The 18,207-nt window shown below is 39.5% G+C and overlaps 1 protein-coding gene across 3 annotated transcripts in view; it reads left to right on the top strand.

The window, feature by feature from the left end:
- Positions 1-17,654, top strand: part of CDK14 (cyclin dependent kinase 14) — a 319,525-nt gene extending 301,871 nt beyond the window's left edge. For all 3 annotated transcript variants that reach the window (XM_013367818.3, XM_021290955.2, XM_021290954.2), the window contains one exon: positions 13,394-17,654. The gene's annotated coding sequence lies outside the window, so the exon portion shown is untranslated. The remainder of the gene's footprint in view (positions 1-13,393) is intronic.
- Positions 17,655-18,207: the final 553 nt, after the last annotated feature.

Genomic DNA, 18,207 nt, shown 5'->3' on the forward strand with positions numbered 1-18,207 from the left:
CACCCTGTGCATGAAAACAACCCTGGTCTTATGTCATTTCACAAAGGTGGACAAAGCATGATGTGTGATGCCATTAAAAAACCCCAGGCACTTGTAGTAAGGAGATCAGTTGTACCTCAGAAGAGCAGAGTTGGGGCAGGTCTGCCTCCCTACCGCTGCCCGTCCCTCTCTGCTTGTGCATGACATGGCTGTTACTGTCGTCTTTCTGCTGTTGGTTCAGCGATGACGTTTTGAGAGCAGTGTTAGGAAATGGGCACACACGTCCCAATCGATGCTCAAAATCGCATGCTCTTGAATATGTGTGTATTTATCCCCAAATGGCGGCAAAATCAGAACATAATGCACCAGTAAGGTGGTTATATAGTATCACTATTAATATATCAAACCAAAGGCCTATGTTTTGGAAGGATTTCATTCCATAATGAACTTAATTTGTGAAGTCCCTGATGGGGGTGAAAGGTGTGATCAGTGCTCAGGCTCCAGCAGCGGCATCTTTGTCGCTGCCTCTGCGGAGACCTGACCACATCACTGGGGCGCTGAGGGGCAGCTTCAGCCTTTGCTTGCTCTTTGCGACCTAGATACTCACTTCTTCATACATAACTGTTATCATCCTTCATATCTAAATTATACTTTATCTCTGGATTAAATAGGAGTTGGACTCGATGATACTTGTGGGTCCCTTCTAACTCAGGGCATTCTATGATTCTATTAAATTTAAAGAAGGCTATCATTTTTTGGAAGGGTCTCATAATCTGAGATAATAGGTGGTGTTTATAGTCACACCGGTTCAGAGAGCAACACAGTGTTCTCGTGGTGCATCTATTTCAACTTCTTTTGAAAATTAGATCCAGAACATGTCTGTTATATAAATGCTGGGTATCATTCTGTGTTGTTATTATCTACCCATCTGTTCATCTCTTTCTTTCTCTCCTGTTCTGTAACAGTTTTCTGCCTTTGATATTTTTCATAGAGACTAACTACACTTCACATGACTCATAAAACGAATATAAGCTAATCAGGTGGATTGGACTTCAGTCTCCATGAACAAATGAGGGCTTACTGTAGTGTAGTGCTGTTCAGTAACGCTTGAGGAGGTTCAGTTTGAGAAAAACCATCGTAAATGAATTTATGTGCCCACCCAGATTTATTTTAATTAAAATCATCCATGAGTCTTGGCTGTTGCTTTGACTACTAAGTACTTACAAATAAGCTTAATAGACATGTTTGTTTTTTCCACAGCTGTAAAAATACATATTCTGCTACATGATTGTTTTTTATCTGATTTATTTAAATAGAGTTAGGTAAAGATGCAGTTTATATGGAAGGTTAAAGGGTCGAAATCCTATTTAATTAACTTACACCCACTGAGAAGCAGACAAGGTAAAAGAATGCAGTGAAAGTAAGCTTCAAATAATACGAAATCTTTGAAAAGGACTAACCACCTTTGGTGAAAGGCTTTCCTGTTCTTAACCTTGTGTCATTTAAACTATTTAAATGAGCCATGCAAAACCTTACATTTATAATGGAGCTTCAAAAAAAAAGATTAAGTATTTCTTGCAGTTACAAGAAAACTGATGCTTATGGCAGTGAAAGAAAAGCTTTTAGTACTCCTTCTTACCATGATCCCTGCCTTTGCATACCACAAAATGCCTGGTATGTTGCACCTGATTTGACATTTACTATTTCTGCCACATGTATGAAGCCTCTCAAGTGTGTGAAACTGCTTTTTAAAAAAATTCAAGTCTTTCAAAAAACAAGTAGGAGTGAAGGGGAAGCCTCTGTAATATCTGAAGGAGGCCTCATGTTCAAAGGGTATGGATGCTGCACAGTTTCTAAAAGCTGTGTCTAGGGGAAGTAGCTCATGTTGGATTTCCCAAACCATGCATTATATTTCAACATCTTAGTCATACATGTGGAAAAGGTTCTTGCCACAGCCAGAGTAGGAACTCTGAGAAATAAAATAACTGAGCTGCTTTGTGATCTCTTTATATGCTAGATAGGGTATCCTCATTGCTGTAGTGATGCTCTGTAGAGGTGCCAATTCTGGAACATTTTTTCCATTCAACGCCACAGAGACCACACTGTGGAAATATTTCTGTTTCACAGTGCTCCATATGGGTTTGTATGTAAAAATGGAACTGGCAGGGAAAAATGCAGCTGGCCTAAAGCTGCCAGTAACTATTCCTAATGTCATAGATTTTCAGCAGGAATCCCGAATGGGAGCTGTATAGGTAAGTACCAGCAGAGCCCACATGGAATGAGAATGGAGGCAACCAGTATTCCATATAGACACCATTGCATTTCCTGAACTGGGACGTTTTTCTCCCCTGCTCCGTTCCAGTCTTCAGAACTGCTGGGCTGGGAAACAACTCAGACTTGAAAAGGTCAACTCCAAAGAGTTACTGATCTCTCTGTCAATACCATTGTGTGGCATTCATGGTGTGGGTGGACACATAGCTTAGAGCTTTGGACACAATGGTATTTGGAAATATATTCTGAAATTTAAATACAGCTATTACTTAAACTTGCCATTAATTCATATACTATAATTGTGGGAAAGATCCTTCTGATTCAGCATGTGAGGTCTGCATTCTGTCTAATTTTATGTGTGCTTAAGGGTTGCAGTGCTGTCGTGAAAAATGTATTTTAATTGACATGACCACTTTGGCATGATGCTGCTCAGCCTCTGAAAAGTCACAGCAGCAAATAGAATGTATAACCAGATGGTGCTTAGCTAGAAGGATCTTTGCTATCCAGAATGCGACTGCAATGATGTCTGTTCTGTCAAGCTAAAACAAAGGCATTCATAACTCCACATTCCAAATTAATTAAGAATTGCTTGCTGGTTTGAAAAGTGCTATCCTTTGTCAAAAAAAGAATCTTGGAAAAACACTAACAAAAATAAAAATACAGGTGAGAAATGCATTTTTTTTCTTCTTAGTTTACCCATCCCTTTTTTTCTTCCTTTGCTATCTGAACATTCATTGTCTCTTCTCCATAGAAGAACTAACAGACTTAAGCCTACTACAATGATTTTAGTAATGATAAACATTCACACTTTGTTTTCTCAGTGTTTAGCATTCATCTATGGGGACTAAGGTAGTTTATAGTGTTGTTGGCTGGAGTTGTTGTTGGTTGGAGGGAGTTCCGAGGAATCTTTGTTTCTGTAAGCCAACTAGCACAATGTCCCACACCCATCTCAAGACTATCCCACAGCTACTTTGCACTGATTACACTAGAAGAATTAAATGTGTTCCAAGAACCCTTATCTCTCAGGAACTAATTTAGGTAATATTAACAATCATATGTATACAGAATGTCCTGGTTTTAAGTACCTGTGGATACTTTAATCTTTGCATGAGGCAGTGCATAATTTTTGGGAGGAGGTGAATGCTAATGAGTCATCTGGTAGGCATTTAGTCTATCATGTGTCATTTTCTCCAGCAGACTTTGCTTTGGGAATAAAAACCTTGACAGGGAAGAACAGGAATAAATTTCCAAATAAGTTCTCTGAATTTATTAAGTTGTTGTGTTAGATGGGGGAGAGAGGAAGGAGGTGTCCAGGTACATCATTTCATTTGGCTTTTGAGTTGGTCAGTTGTTGTGCTTCAGATAGGAAAATATGCTTAGGTTTGAGTCGATAAATAGTACTGGTAAATAACAGTGACTATCAGTCCCGAGACTGGTAGTCAATAAGTTTCATTAATGATATTTGTATTGGGGTAGAGTTGATCTGCTCTGCCTGAACTCTAGGGTGGTGTTCTTCATTCAAAGCTAGATACAGACCTGTAAAGAGTCAGATTATATCCCTTCTAAAGTCTCTGAACTCTGGTTAAATATGACTTGAAGCTTCAGAAACTGTTAAACATTTCCTTGACATGTTGGCAGGCCAACATATTCTTATTGCTCAAAAATGAAAACTAACCAAAAAAATCCAAGGCACTTTCAGTCAGAGGCATGGGCTCTCAGCCATCTCTTGTTTGCTGCTCCCTTGAAACATGTACAGGAGATTATCCTTATTAGGCAACCTTATGGGTATTCCCAGATCTTTTGAGTATGGTTTTTCTTCCTTTTTAATTAGTAGGCCATTATGCAGCAACTTCTGTCTGCTCTGCTAAGTGGCCAGCTAAGGCAGATTTCACTGTGTTTCTGGATACCTGAAAATAATTAGACATTTGTGAGTTGGGAAGTGGCTTCAGACATTAGAAAGTGAAGCTTTGTTATGAGTAATGAACTGGGGAACTGCTGTTGATGAAAAATAAGGGTGTAATTCCACTTTTTTGTCTTTGCAGGCAAAACCAGCCTGATAAATTTCTGCCTAGCCATACTCAGGCAGGTCCTTCTTGCTCCCTCACCAGTTTCCAATCCCATTAGTTGTGCTGGTGCAACTACTTACAAATTTGCTAGAAACTGGATCACTGAGATCTACATTAAAAATAATCCCACTTCTGATACTTTTAATGACCCAGTGTGCAGGAAGTCCCACAGTTTGATAAAACTGTGACAGGGTACACGTTGTAGGGTAGGAAGAAGGAGTGAGGTTTGCAGGCAGTGAGAACTTCTGAAGCTGGCTCTGCCACCAAGACAAGACGTGGTGGCAGGGAACCACAGCTCAACTCACTGGCACCCATTGCTCATGGTTGAATCTCCAGTCCCTTGGCTGTTTGGTTTAGCAAGAGAGTGCATTGAGGAGAACTCTTACCAGCTCTTCCCGGTGCTCATTTTCTGCAGAGAGGGGTTCAAACCAGTAATAAACCTGTTAAACAGAGCATTAGTGGCTGTATATCATCTTCCAACAGGTATTTCCTTTTCTGAGTTCTATGCAACCATGATTAATAGGCTCCTTTGTATTTTTATTTTTAATTCTTTCAGATGTTTTAATTAAACTACATACAAATTTTGTTCAAGCATAGCATTTACTTATCTGTTTCAGAGTAGAGGGCTGGTACTACAGCTGAGATAATGATCCCATTGTGTCCAACACTGGCAAAAAATTGTAGATTTAGCTTTTCTCACTATAGATCCAGGAATACAGCATTTCTCCACTTCACATTCAGTCAGTTCCTCTTTGGCATGCTTTTATGCAAGTTATCAGGGTGAGAAACATAGCAATTTAGACATGTTACATTAATCGGGAAAAAAATGAAAAAAAAAAGGGGGAGGGCTTCTTTGGGTTTCTTGCATGTTGGAATCTAGAAAATCTTTGAGTTGTATCCTTCAGTTTTTCTAGCGATATAATCACAAGTGAAAATTTATGCCTTTATATGGCTTCAGTTTCAGAGGAGACAAATCTTTAAGCTATTAAAAAGATAAATAATATACTGCATCCTAAAGCCTTTGGAAAAGGAAAAACAAACCAGGAGGGTGTAAGAAGCTGTAGGGATTTGGCTGTTTGTCAGGTTTGAGAAGCATGTTCTTGCAAACAAGTAGCACTAATATTTTTCTGGTCTCAATGTGTACCAAAATCCTCAGCTTGCTTTTTTGTTTTTAATAAGGTTTCTGTGGCTTTGCTTGCAAACTATATTGAGCTCAATAACACTGCTATTTTTGTAGTATCTTCGTCTGAAGTATTAGCTTTCCCAGAGCTCCCTCTCAGTGGGCTGTGCTTTATTTTCAAAAACTAGAAGACATGTAGTAGATTCAGTCCTGGCCATTTTTCATGTGAAGCCTTATTCAAATGGTAATTGTAAAAGGCTTTGTGGACTTTGTTCTCAACTCAAAGAAAAAAACTTCAGCTGTGGGCAGCTAGGGTAGGAAAGAATTTTTCCTGAAAGGCTCAGAGAAAACTAATTTGGAAGTTACCACAGCCATTCTAAAGTTAAAGGTATACCTACAAATCAACACTGAAACTATTCATGTTATCAAATATCACTGGAAGTGAATATTGTGAATAAAATATATTACAATGAGGATGAGGACTTGTATTCCTTTTTTTTTTTTTTTCCCCTAACAAGACACACTGTGAAGGAATTCATTACAATATTTTGAAGAAACCTGTTTGTAATGTATGCATGATTGGTTTGCAATTATTGATATGCATATACGCTACTTCGCAACTGGTGTATAATTTAAGTCTTGGCTCTTCAGAATCAGCCTCCCAAAACAGACTGTTGAATGCATGTTTACAAAGTCCTAGGTGTTGTAGGACTTTCATTCTGGACACTTACTGTTCATAAAGGTACAATTTAGAAAACTCACAGTCCAAGTAAGGGTTTCAACTTCCAAAGTTTGCAGCTGTTTTAATATTAAATTTTTGTTAAATTTAACTGCATTTATGCAATTTGAACTATTGGTGGCTACAGCTAAAATTGGGCACTCATTTTGGGAGACATACTAAACCCAGAAGCTGGGATATAAAACAGCGCCCTTGTTACAAAACAGAGGTTACAGGGGGATAAAGTGACTTGCTCATGGTCACATTCACTAGCAAATCCAAAATTTTGGTTACTACTTTCCAGCCCCATATCCGCTGTACCACAGGTTGTGTCACTTGATCTACATATATTCATAAAATTGTTTAGTTTATAATTGTGTTACTATTCAAATGTGTTTGGTTTATTTTTCTTTCTGACTAGTTTATAGTCCCTGTCTAGTGCTCACTTCTTCTAGAGTCATCCCCTCTCACCCACCCTGAAACTGCAGTCACTTCCCAGACGCAAATCCCTTTCTGTGAAGTTAAATTCTTAAAACAGGAACACGTCCATATGCAGTCTGTATTACGATTCATACATCAGAACTGTGGAGAAGAATATGCAGCCATTTTTGTCACTGAAGACATAGCCAGTGTATATAAGAATACCAGTGCAGTAACTAAGACACAGGAGAAAAGAGCAGGAAAAAAAAAAAAAATCAGTAAACCTTTGTTACTTATTTTTCAAATGTGGTTTAATTTTAATGACTGATAGTAGCAGTTATTATAATGTGTAAGTATCCTGTACCATGCTGCATCTGTGAAAGAATAACAGCCAACAGTCACCAAGATAATCCAGACGTGTCATTAAAACACTAAATTAGATTAAATATTGCTAAAGAAATGTAAAGTGAACTGGAAAAGATGAGGCCCACGTGAGGGGAGGAAGGTGAGGATGTTCAGTCTTTATTAAGTTATGCCCCATCCTAGCAACAAGATTGGAAGTCGCATTCATAGTGTACTTGGCAAAGGAGGTGACATCTGATGTTTTGGCCACACAGATAATTTGTGTGTATTTTGCTAAGGCTTCTTTAATTCTTTGGTTATAGTGGCGCAGGATTCCAAGTTGACATTGTGAACCGACCATGGCAACAAGGGATGTGACACAAGCTGAAATTAAATTGTAATAATTCGGCTTCATCCAGCTCCTGAGAGTTGATATGTAGACACATCACAGAGAAGATATTTTGTTTCAGTGCTATTTAGAAGTGATGCAAACCCACCATTTTCCTGTGTGTTACAAGGTATTCGAATTCAGCAATCACATACCAGCCTATAGCAGAAAATATTTTCTTCAAACCCTTCTCAGTTTTTAAAAACATCATAGTTCTTTTAGTGTCTTTTTCTTTTTTTCAAATAAATTTTAATGACGGCCTTACGTCTTGCCTCTCCTGTGTGTTTTGGGGCATGGATAACTAGCTAAAACTAAAGCCCAGCAGAAAGCAGTTTTAGTAATCTTATATATAGCCTTAGTGAACAGTATTTCTTGGGAAACCACAAACAAGGTATAGTCCATCGAAGAAAAGCTTTCAGCAAAGCCAGGCTGTATACCGAAATAATCTTTGAACTAACACCTCTGAAGATATGCCAAGCAAATTTATAGGCAGCAGTCAACTGAGCTCTGTCTGTGAGGTTATTCAGAGCCTGAGCTAACAATACTGCAGATCATTTATTTTTCATATATTTGAACAATTGCATTTATTTTAAATCTCATGGAAGTAAAACTTCCCTGCAAAGGACAGCGCTCTCTACAGTGTGGCAATTCTGTATTTTAAAGCATATGCTTATAAGACTGTCTTTATGTACCTGTACTTGCCACACGCATTCAGACTCATACATGCACATTATTTTTCTGTTTGCATTTGTGCACATATAGACACCGATATAAAATAAGTGTATGCATGTATATATGTATTTTATGTGTATATATATACTTGAAAGGGAAAAAGAATTTATGGAAGGCTGGCCAGATTTAATTTGTCTGCTTGTATTTAGCACTTAAGGGCTTATATACTCAGTTTGGTCAAAAGAGTGAAGAAGTACTCCTTGCTTATGCCTGAAATCAGAAATGCATGAAGTGCAGCTGCAGAGATAATACATTCTCCCCAAAGGCTTTGGCTGAGCAAATTAGGTGTCAATGGGGTGCCTGCGCAGGCAGTACTCTCTCTAATTAGTCTCTTGAGCCTAGTTGGTGGCGGGTATAAGATGATCTAATCAATTGGTCTGTGTCTGATGGTACGTGTAAAAATCCTGGCAGGCAGAGCTGTCTCCCACAGGTCACTCACCTGCACAGTGGGAACGCTCATTTTCATTTTTCATCTCTTCCATCACATGATGCTGACAGTTGGTTTTAAGAAAATTGAATCCAAAAAATATCTAGTTCATAGGGCATGTAGGTCAGAATAAAGTTGCATTATGGGTATTGGTGATCCAATTAATTAATATTTATAGCAACGAGTTGCATATAGATATTATCCGAGTGCAAACAGTATTGATAATGTTTGGTTGGCTTTTTAAAATGAGCTCTCTAACAAAGGTAGGAATAAAAGGTGTGGGGAAAAAATTCACCTGTTAATAATATTCTTTTTTAGAGGGGCTGAACAGTATCTGTGGTGTGTGCCTCTCTGGTGGAGGCAGAAGCAGGAAGAATATATTGTTGATGATCTTAAATACCGTCGTGTTTCAGTTTATAGAGGATACAGTATCTCCAGTTGTCAGCTCACATTTTTATTTTAAATCTGGTGTTGTAGAATGAATACTCTTATAATAATGCTAAATCAGCTGCAGCATAAATAGACCTGCACTCTGAGTGTGCTTTGCATGCTAAGGACTCTGTAGGAGCACAGCTCCTCCCTCTGTGATAATTTATACAAAAATTAAAAGCACCTAGAGAAGGATGCTGGTGCTGCCAAATGGAGTGTGTAGTGGATTGGTGATTTGCATTTTTACAGGAAAGGACATTCTTTTACTAATTAAAATTAAGAAAAATATTTGGGATTTAGTCACACTCCTCTGCCTCATGTCTGAGAGCGTGATTAATGTTTAAATTACAAGCTTCAGTATCCCTTTCTAGAACCATGGTTACAACATCAGCTACTGCATACTGAAGTTGGCGTCTGCTGGTTTTAAGGTGGGTTAACACCTTATTTTATCCCATTTGGGATCTGGAACAAACAGGATGTATGCAGCAGATGATTTCTCTAGATAACAAACATACAATTGAGTTATTTGATTTAGGTCACTTGATACTTCAGGCGCATCATTAACTTGCTTATAATCTTCTGCTAAGTTTGGTAGAGATGTCATGAAAACCAAAAGTAACCAGATGTGTGATGAAAAAAACACAAGTTCATTTCTAAGGCAGTCTGTTACATTTCAGTTTTTGTTGTTGTGTGGAGTTTTTTTGTTGTTTTGTGGGTGTTTTTTTTTTGTTTGTGGTGGGTTTTGTTTGTTTATTTTTGGTTGGTTGTTGTTGTTTCTTAAGGAGATCTGAAATAACCCCATTTTGTTCTTGGGAAATCAGAAGTTGTAAATATTCCATTTAACAATTTACGCTTTTCTAAGCAAAGCTGTGACCAGAGGCCATAAACACAACCTGCCAAGTCACCAGGCAAAACTTTGATTTGTATGATCCGGAAAATGTATTAAATTCTAAGCAAGGATATTTCTAAAATATATCCTAAAAAAATGCAAACGTGGAATATTGAGCCATCTGAGAACTGAACAGCAGCACTGTGTGGAGGGCCCTGCCTCAGGTCCTGGTTGTGTGAACAACTGATGTTTGAGTTCAAGAGCCCCACAGAAGAAACAATGCTTTTTTATAAAAAGATTGGTTCACTCCAATCTAAAATTTCCTTTTTGTTTTATTGCGGGTATCCTGCTGAGGACAAAGAGGCACTCTCCTCTTCTTCCAGTTTAGGGGAGGTGTCTATTTGGTGTGAGGCTCACCTTAAACAAAACAAAAGCAAAGAGAAGGCGTCTCCAGTCCCACAGCACAGCAATTACAGGGCTCCTCTGAGAAGTGATAAAAGTGTTCACATTCTTCCTCTGCTTCAGGATGGGTTGCCCTCCATTCTCCATTGCCAGGGAGAGGGCTGGCACTCCGCAGGGGAAGTCTGAGGATGAGGGAAGGGATTTCACCTGTTGACTTGCTTTGAATTGACAATAAACATTCAGAGAATTAGGGATTCAGATGCAAATGTCACATGTTCCCTGTGTATATACTCCTAATCACCAGACTTGTCTGCTGTATCAAAGATAGCGCAAGGATTTTATACACAGTGGAATTGTCTCAGCAGCCAAAGCAAGGGTTCAGCCTCAGAACACCCTGCCGTCATGCAGGCTGCTCCTTGACCCAGGCAGGCTGTGCATTTCGACACATCTTCAGGGAGATTGTGACCACCAGCCCTTCCCTGGTTCCAGCTGCACGATGTCTGCTAGTGTTCCTCAGCCAGAACCACTGGGGAAATGTGTCATCACATCATCTTATTTTCCAGTGAGTTTGCTGCTAGATCTAGCCTAAATCTTGAGCCTTTGCAGAAGGTGAGAGGTGGTGTTGCCCACCAGATGGTTACACAGGCTCTTGGCTTCAGAGGAAACAAGTTACCCCAGTTCCAGTACAGTGGGACCCAGCAAAGCTGGAGCTGATGGAGTTGTGATCATAAAACTGCCAGCTGCCTTATACTGAGCCAGAGTAAGAAAACAAATGGGGTTCAGCAAAAAACTTTGCAATCTCTCTTACACATTTAGGTAACCTCCACTATCCTTTCTTGGTCCTCTGTGTTCTGTCCTTGCTCTGCGTTGGTGCTGGCAGCATCTGCCAGTATGCAAAGGGCTTTTTTTTTTCCCTGTGTTAAATGGTAGTAGCTGTCAGGTTGTTAATTTCTAAGGAGGCTTTTAATATTCTAGGGCTCGATTCTAGAGGTGCTAATCTTCTGATGAAGGTATTTGCCATTTCACAGGCTCAGGCTCTGCCCTAGAGAATGTGTCATCAGCTTTGCCTACAGAGCCAAACCAGAAGTCAGAAAATGGAATATTATCACTGGGAAATTGTAGCACAACTCTGGGAGAAGTGTAATGCTCACCTCCTTTAGAAATTGTCCTGAGATCCACTCACAGAAAGGAAAAGTGATTTGTAATTACTGTAATTGCAGTTACTCTCAAGTCTGAGCAATTTGGTAACTCCCGGAAAAGCCTCCATCCAGAGGCTTTTTATCCACCTAATTTTGTTACCTGTTCTTTATGACCCTGCTGCTTATCCCAGTCTCTTGAACTCCAGCGGTGTGGGCTTAGCCTGAAATCAGGCCAGCTGTTCTGGGCCTGGGCAGATGTGACTTCCAAACTGCAAACCTTCCACAGCTGTGGTGTGTGGGGTGGAAGGGGAAGATGCAAGCTCGACATTGGAAGGAGCTTTGGGAGCCTAGCTGCTTTTTTAAAAGGAAGAGGCTCCAAAAAGGTCACCTCTAAAAAGTGCTTTTGGAGGAAGGGAAATGTGGAATTTGGGGAATATTGTCCACAGTGTTTCATCACTGAGCAGTTGTGAATCTCTGCATGTTCCAAACACTGCTTTTTTGCTTAAGCTTATGAAGGATAAGTGAACTGGGGTCAACTCTAATGTATTTTTTGAAAAAAAAAAAAAAAAAAAAAAAAAAAAAAAAATTATACTTATTGGCACTTCAGCCAAGCCCCTGGACCCTGGGCAAAGTGGGACTTTCATGTGGAATAGAAATTCCACGCAAAGTCCGGAGGTATTTAGGGAAAAAACCCAAACAGCACTTGAAGAGGTGGTAGACCAAGCTCCAAGAGGGCCCAAGATGCTGCTGTGCATCATTAAGAACAGGCTTTTGTCAATCCAGTTCAGGTGTTCTGGTGCTTAAAGGACAGAAAAAGAGCTCTCAAGAACCACAGCACGAATCCTGGAAATTGTGAAAGTTAGATATTGTGTAGAGATTAGGCTGTTTTGATGAAAACCACAATTAAAATTTTATGCTTGAAATGGCAGTTCAAAACTGATGCCTTGTTTTCTCCTGCTTTTGAAATGAGGACTAGACTAGATTCACTGGCACCTGCATCCAGTTTGATTTAAATAGTTTTAGGACATGCTAATACAAACCAGTTCCAAGCTCAATGAATATTTCAGTGTTCTTTTTCTTAAGTGCTGAAATTCCTCCATAGCTGACTGTCTTCCTGCAACTTTAAAAAAAAAATGTAACAGGTCTGTAGTTACAATCCTTGGTCTTAAAAAACCTTTTAAAATAAATATATTTTGAACTTCAGACAACTACAGAATTTCTCAGAAAGTCTCACTTTATTCCCTGGCATAGAATTCTACTTGGACATTTATGAAGAGCTAAATATGTTAATTATAAAATCCTTCTGATGGCTTCAGTCCATCTAGCCTTCATTTAGCCTTCACCTGGCTCTTCTTGCAGTTGTTGGATGTTTCATTTTAAAGTGATATCTAATTTTAAAGTAATACTTCCCATGTTCTCAGCCTGCCTCCTGTTTCAAGTAAGTCTCAAAAACCCCATGGTACCTTCTTGCAAGCCCATTTGCTGATTTGAGCCTATACAAACAGGAATCATCACCAGAGTGAAAGACAATGTAAGCAAAGCTATTGATATAGTGTTTATGTTCAGTATATGAAAGAAAAGGTTTTTGTTATCTGCCTGTTAATAGTCACCAAAATAAATGTTAGTATGTCTAAACATAGCACAACAAGGAGCTCCATAACCTCGTTATGTTTGCAGAAATGTTCGTGACGTGCCCCAAGGCACCTCAAATAACTCTTGGGAAGCGAAGCTGAGGAGACCTTTTCATAAACCAGTCGCAGGTATTGCTGTGAAGGTGATAGCTAGGGACTCTGTGAGAAAGGGAGCAGAAAGAGCTTGTAAAGTCCTCAAGCTGTGCCAGCATTTAGCAACCTTCCTCTGCATTCATGGGGTGTGACCACCTTTAGAAGAGCCAACTGTCTACTTACGGCTGTCTATAATTTCCATGGAGAATGTGAGTGCTGATGACACCTCTGAAGATTAGCACTTGGGGCAGAGATATGTGAATATGGATTAATATATCTCATTTAGGCAACCATCCTGAAAACACTGGTGTTTTAAATTCATTTTCTTGAGATATCAGCTCTAAAAGTGCTTTGAAAGTCTGTCCTTTGTTCTGAGGCTTATAATAATTTGTACTGTTTCCTTACAGGATTAAATATACCAGTTTGGAGGAGGGAAACAAAAACCTAATGAGGAGGCCGATACCAGGAAGGAACTGCGGCCTGTTTCCTTTCTTTCTCTATGGTGGATTTCATTCAAAAGAAGACTGAAGCTGGCAAGACCCCCCTTTTTTTTTTGTTTCCCTGCGATTTATTTAAAACCTTGCACGCATTTGGATACCTTGTGATTTCAGAGAACTATGTGAAGATTAAGCTTTTGCTTACTGATACATGGCATGTACTCTTTCAGTCTTTTGTGTTTGATTTTGATTTTCCACTGCAGTGCTGCATCTTTGTAAGGTTTTTTATGCTTTCACCAGCAATGTCTTAAATACATTAAGACAACACATTTGGTGTTCACCCTTCTTCAGTAATGACTTCACAAAAAAAAGCCAACGGCAGCATAAAGGACTGTGTATTTTCTTTGAGAGTTGTGCATATTTTGCAACCAATGGGAAGACTCTTTCTGCCAGAGCAAGCCCAACTTGTCTGATCGGCTGACAATTACAGCACCTTGCCATTATTCCCAGAGTGTTGTTGGGTTATTTCATTTTTCATTATCTCCTCAGACCACTCATATCCATTTTAAAAACATGGCAATAATTGCATGTTTACTTCAATACTCTGAATTTGGTTACTCTGCTTAGGCTATGTAGCATGCCAGTTTTCAAAATAGGCCTGTGAGAAAGACAAAGCAAAAATGATGAGATGTAGGCAGCTGACATATACAACGAATTCTTTATGTTTTTTCTTCCCTTTAAGAATATTTCTTTCTTTTATGGGTCTTGGCTAGCATCTCTTTGTTTTTCCTCACACTATTTACCTTTTGGAATGTTTTCTTGAAAACAGAGATGATGAAATGGTTCTGTTTAATTCAAGGCAGATACTAAGGTACAGAAAAACTTCTGTTGGATAAGCCATTAAAGCTAGCTGTATTACTTTGCCACACACAAAGCGAAGTGGAGAATGTTCGCTATCCCAAACTGTTTGCTGTTCCACAACAAAGCAGCTTTTGAGTTATTTTTCATATGTATTCTGAGCTGATTGGAAGGTACTACCAGGTATCTTTAGATAGTTTTTCTGAACGAATCATTCAGATGCAAACTTTGCAAAAAACAAAGTTGTATGATTTTAGAAAAGGAAGTCCCTGCTACATTTTGGTTGGGGAGAACATTGTGTTCAGGGATGTGATAAAACTGTCCTGACCATATACAATGCTTTGCATTCAGAGAGGGCAGATACGGTGCAAAACCCACTGTTGAGTTACAGTCCTGCTTGGTCAGAAATGCTTGCTAGGCAATATTATTCTACACATAAATTTGACATCCTTTGCTTGCTGGATGCATTGAATTACATTTTTAAGAAGTGTGGTAACACTTTGGTCAGTTTTCAGTGTTTAAAAGGAGGGGAAAGGATTTGTGCTACTGCCATCTTATTGAACTCCAGCAGTGTTTAATAAAGAAAAAAAATACCCCCAAAAAAGGCAAATCCTTGAATGTGCAAGTAGCTATGAAGGGCCTCTTAATGAACTAGGGTACGAGTCTACTTTTTCAAAGAGCTGAACTGTGAAAATATTCTCAATATTTGCACAGCCATTAAAAGACAGCTTTCCCCAATGACATCTGTGTTTCAGGATCTGGCAAAAGCCATCCGAAAGCCACTTTCAGTCACAATCCTATTTAGAACTTACTACAGCTTTTCCCCTGTGTTTATTAGGGGGGAAAAGTGACCACTGAACTTTCAAATTTATCACACACTGAAACTGCCTTAGACTAGGTTTGTTTGGGTTTCATGTTTCTTTTTTTGGTAAGAGAAAAGTCTTTTATACATTATCTTTGCTACTTAAGTCGTGTGCAGTTTGATGATTAAAATTAGCTATTTTTAGAAAAAAAAAAACTTGCTGCAAAAATCTGAAGAATTTTTGAAACTGTAACAAATATTTCAATTAGGAATATAAGGGTAGTTTTATAGATGCATCTACTTGGCAGCATAAACTGTGAGGCAAGCAATTATGCTGCTCAACTAAACATCACAAGGTTTAATATAGAGAGGAATTCCTCAACTGTTCCCACAAGCCTAGCACATTACTATTCAAAGTGACTCACGTACAGTGTTTGCTTAAGGTATGTATGTGTTTGTGTGTGTGTGTGTACACACATGCATGTGAGGTTATCTTCTCTGCCCCATTCCCACTTTTAAGCAACCACTGAAATAAAGTTGGTCCAAAAATCTTCAAACTCAATTGCCTCAAGGAAAGTGGATAAATATGTATGTTCCTAAATAGTAACTTGATTTTCAGCAGTGGTGAGGTTATCTCAGCTACCGATCAATTAAGGAGTGACCAGGATCTCTTACTTGTGCACCTGCCTCCCAGGCGCCCTGATTGCCTGCAGTGACTTGGGCTTGCAGCTCTCTGTGGAGGTGCTGGGCCCTGGGGATGCTCGCCTGGCACCAGGGGGACCTGGGCTCAGCAAGCTGGTGCCATTCGTATGAGCGCTGCAAATTACCCTTCTGCAACATCAAATCTGCTGGGAACCATCCAGGTTTTTTTGAGAAAGTAGAAGCACGTTTGTCCAGGGAACTGACAGTACAGCTTTATTTCCTTCTTTCTCCTTCCAGCACAACCTTTCCATGCCTGGTTAGCCAGATTGACGCCCATCAGTTAGGACCCCTGGCAGCTTGTCCACTTCTCCAGCATCTTGCAAGAGTGGGGTTTTCCCCACAGCTCTTCTCAGTGTTGCAGAATGGACTGTTTAAACCACACCAGTGCTCTTGAGACAGCTTCAGCAAAAATCAGTAGTGTTGCTCTCTTCTTCTGTCATCCCTCCCAAATTGGTTCCCCACAGAATCTTCAAAGGGACAAGAAGAAGTAGCCTGGCCTTTCAGAAGTTCTGCAGATGCCAGGAATGTTGTGTTTCATGCTGTCAGTTGTAAAAAATGAGCTCAAGGGACCAGTAGTCTCTAGGGCACAGTCCTTGAGAAACTGTGGGACTTGTTCAGAGTCATTGCAACTTTCACTTTCCTGCCGCTTGGCTGAGCCCCAGCAGATCATCCTGATGATGCTGAGAGGATGTGGCTTTGCTGTGAGGAGGGGGAACAGCCACAGGGCAGCGGGTGTAGAAGGCACATAAAGGTGGGAGGGCATGTTCTAACTCTGTCAGAGATCTAATATTAGTGAATGGGGAAGGGGAAGGGAAGATGGTGATAGAGATGGTCTGGAGGATACAGAGATTCCTTACAAGTTCAAGTTCACAGAACCTGACTTTGCAAATCAACCAGCTGGAGATGGCTTGGTCCTCTCTCCTGCTGGGTTCAGATCAGCTCCAATCCACACCCAGCAAGCACCGCACCAGTCAGGTTACTCCAATAATGCCAGCACTATGTGGCTGTACAGTGTCCCGGATCAGCTGGGTCCTCTTAATTCTCACTATTGTTTGTAATCAGAATCACGGTTTAGGCTAAGTCGTTAGTACATGCAACACTGAAAATTCCATCTGCAGCAGACAGAGGCACCAGGGTCTTCACTTTCTCTTTGCTCCACACGGGTCCTGTGCTTCAGCCCCCTGGGGAAAGAAGGCAGAACAATAAATTCCCTGCAGGCTGGTGGGTGACATCCAGCCCTGTGTGCTCTGTGTCAGTGCACACAACCAAATGTGTAGTCAATGCTCTGGTATGCTCATATACAAAATACTCATCTGTGAATCTTATTTGGTTTGTAATCTTTGTTATATAACACATTTTGGCTGTACAGACTGGGGAGCAAAATGCAGACACCCCATATAAACAGAATTACGTTGCATTACGGAGCATAACAATACTTTCCCCTACCAGCATCTAGGTGGAGTGACTGTAAGTTACTGCCTTGCATTTTTCACATAAGCAAAAAATCTAAAAGTAAAGGATGCACTAATAATTCCCATCCCCCAAAATGCATTTCAATGGTGCTGCATACAAAATCCCTGCTTGCCAGCTTCCATGTGGATTTTTGTATGGTGCACTGAGAGGTGTTCTTTTTTTAACAAATAAAAAGGGGAGGGCTGGTACATGAAAACAATGTTAATGTAATTAAATATATATATATATATATATATATACTTCAGAAGAACAGCATAGTAAGCAGTACGGTAAAATAAATGTTGCATTATTTGTTACACCTTGTAATTTGTCTGTATTATGAAAGATGTAATGGTTTGTCAGCTGTAACTGTTGTTTTCTTGTAACATCATATTGAATAAAGTGTAGCAGAATCTCTCTTCTCCTTTGTACATGTGATCTAGGCCTAACCTAGGGAATAAAGCCATTCTTTCACTTTTTGTTCTCAAAAAAAAATGAGCAAGGAAATGGTTGTAAACAACAGATTTTTAAGGAATGAAAAGTACTTGGAAGCAGGCAGGCACTAGACAGTAATTACTTGAAAAGATTAGGCACTGATTCAGTCAAACACGAGCTTCATCAAAACTACAGGGCAATGCTAACTACACAAGGTAAGGTTCCTCGCATTTCTGTCTGTACTAGTTAGTAAGTTAATTATTCAGTGTCTCTTTCCATTTTGTCATATGTGTGACAAGGGACCTATTTACAGTACACTGGGATTTAATTGAAGTAGTAGAAGGGCTGGTTTTCTGGAGAAAAAAAAACAACTGTGATTTATATATATCATTGTATGGAAAATAAACTCTGGCTTATTGCAATTTATCTTGACATAAAAGCCTGATAATTCTAGTGGAAAATCAGGCAAAACATATGATATACATTTTTCACAACTTTGATGTAGCAGTATGCTTTACACCAATTTATACTTGGT

This window comes from Columba livia, chromosome 2 (assembly GCF_036013475.1).
Source record: "Columba livia isolate bColLiv1 breed racing homer chromosome 2, bColLiv1.pat.W.v2, whole genome shotgun sequence".
Classification (NCBI taxonomy): domain Eukaryota; kingdom Metazoa; phylum Chordata; class Aves; order Columbiformes; family Columbidae; genus Columba; species Columba livia.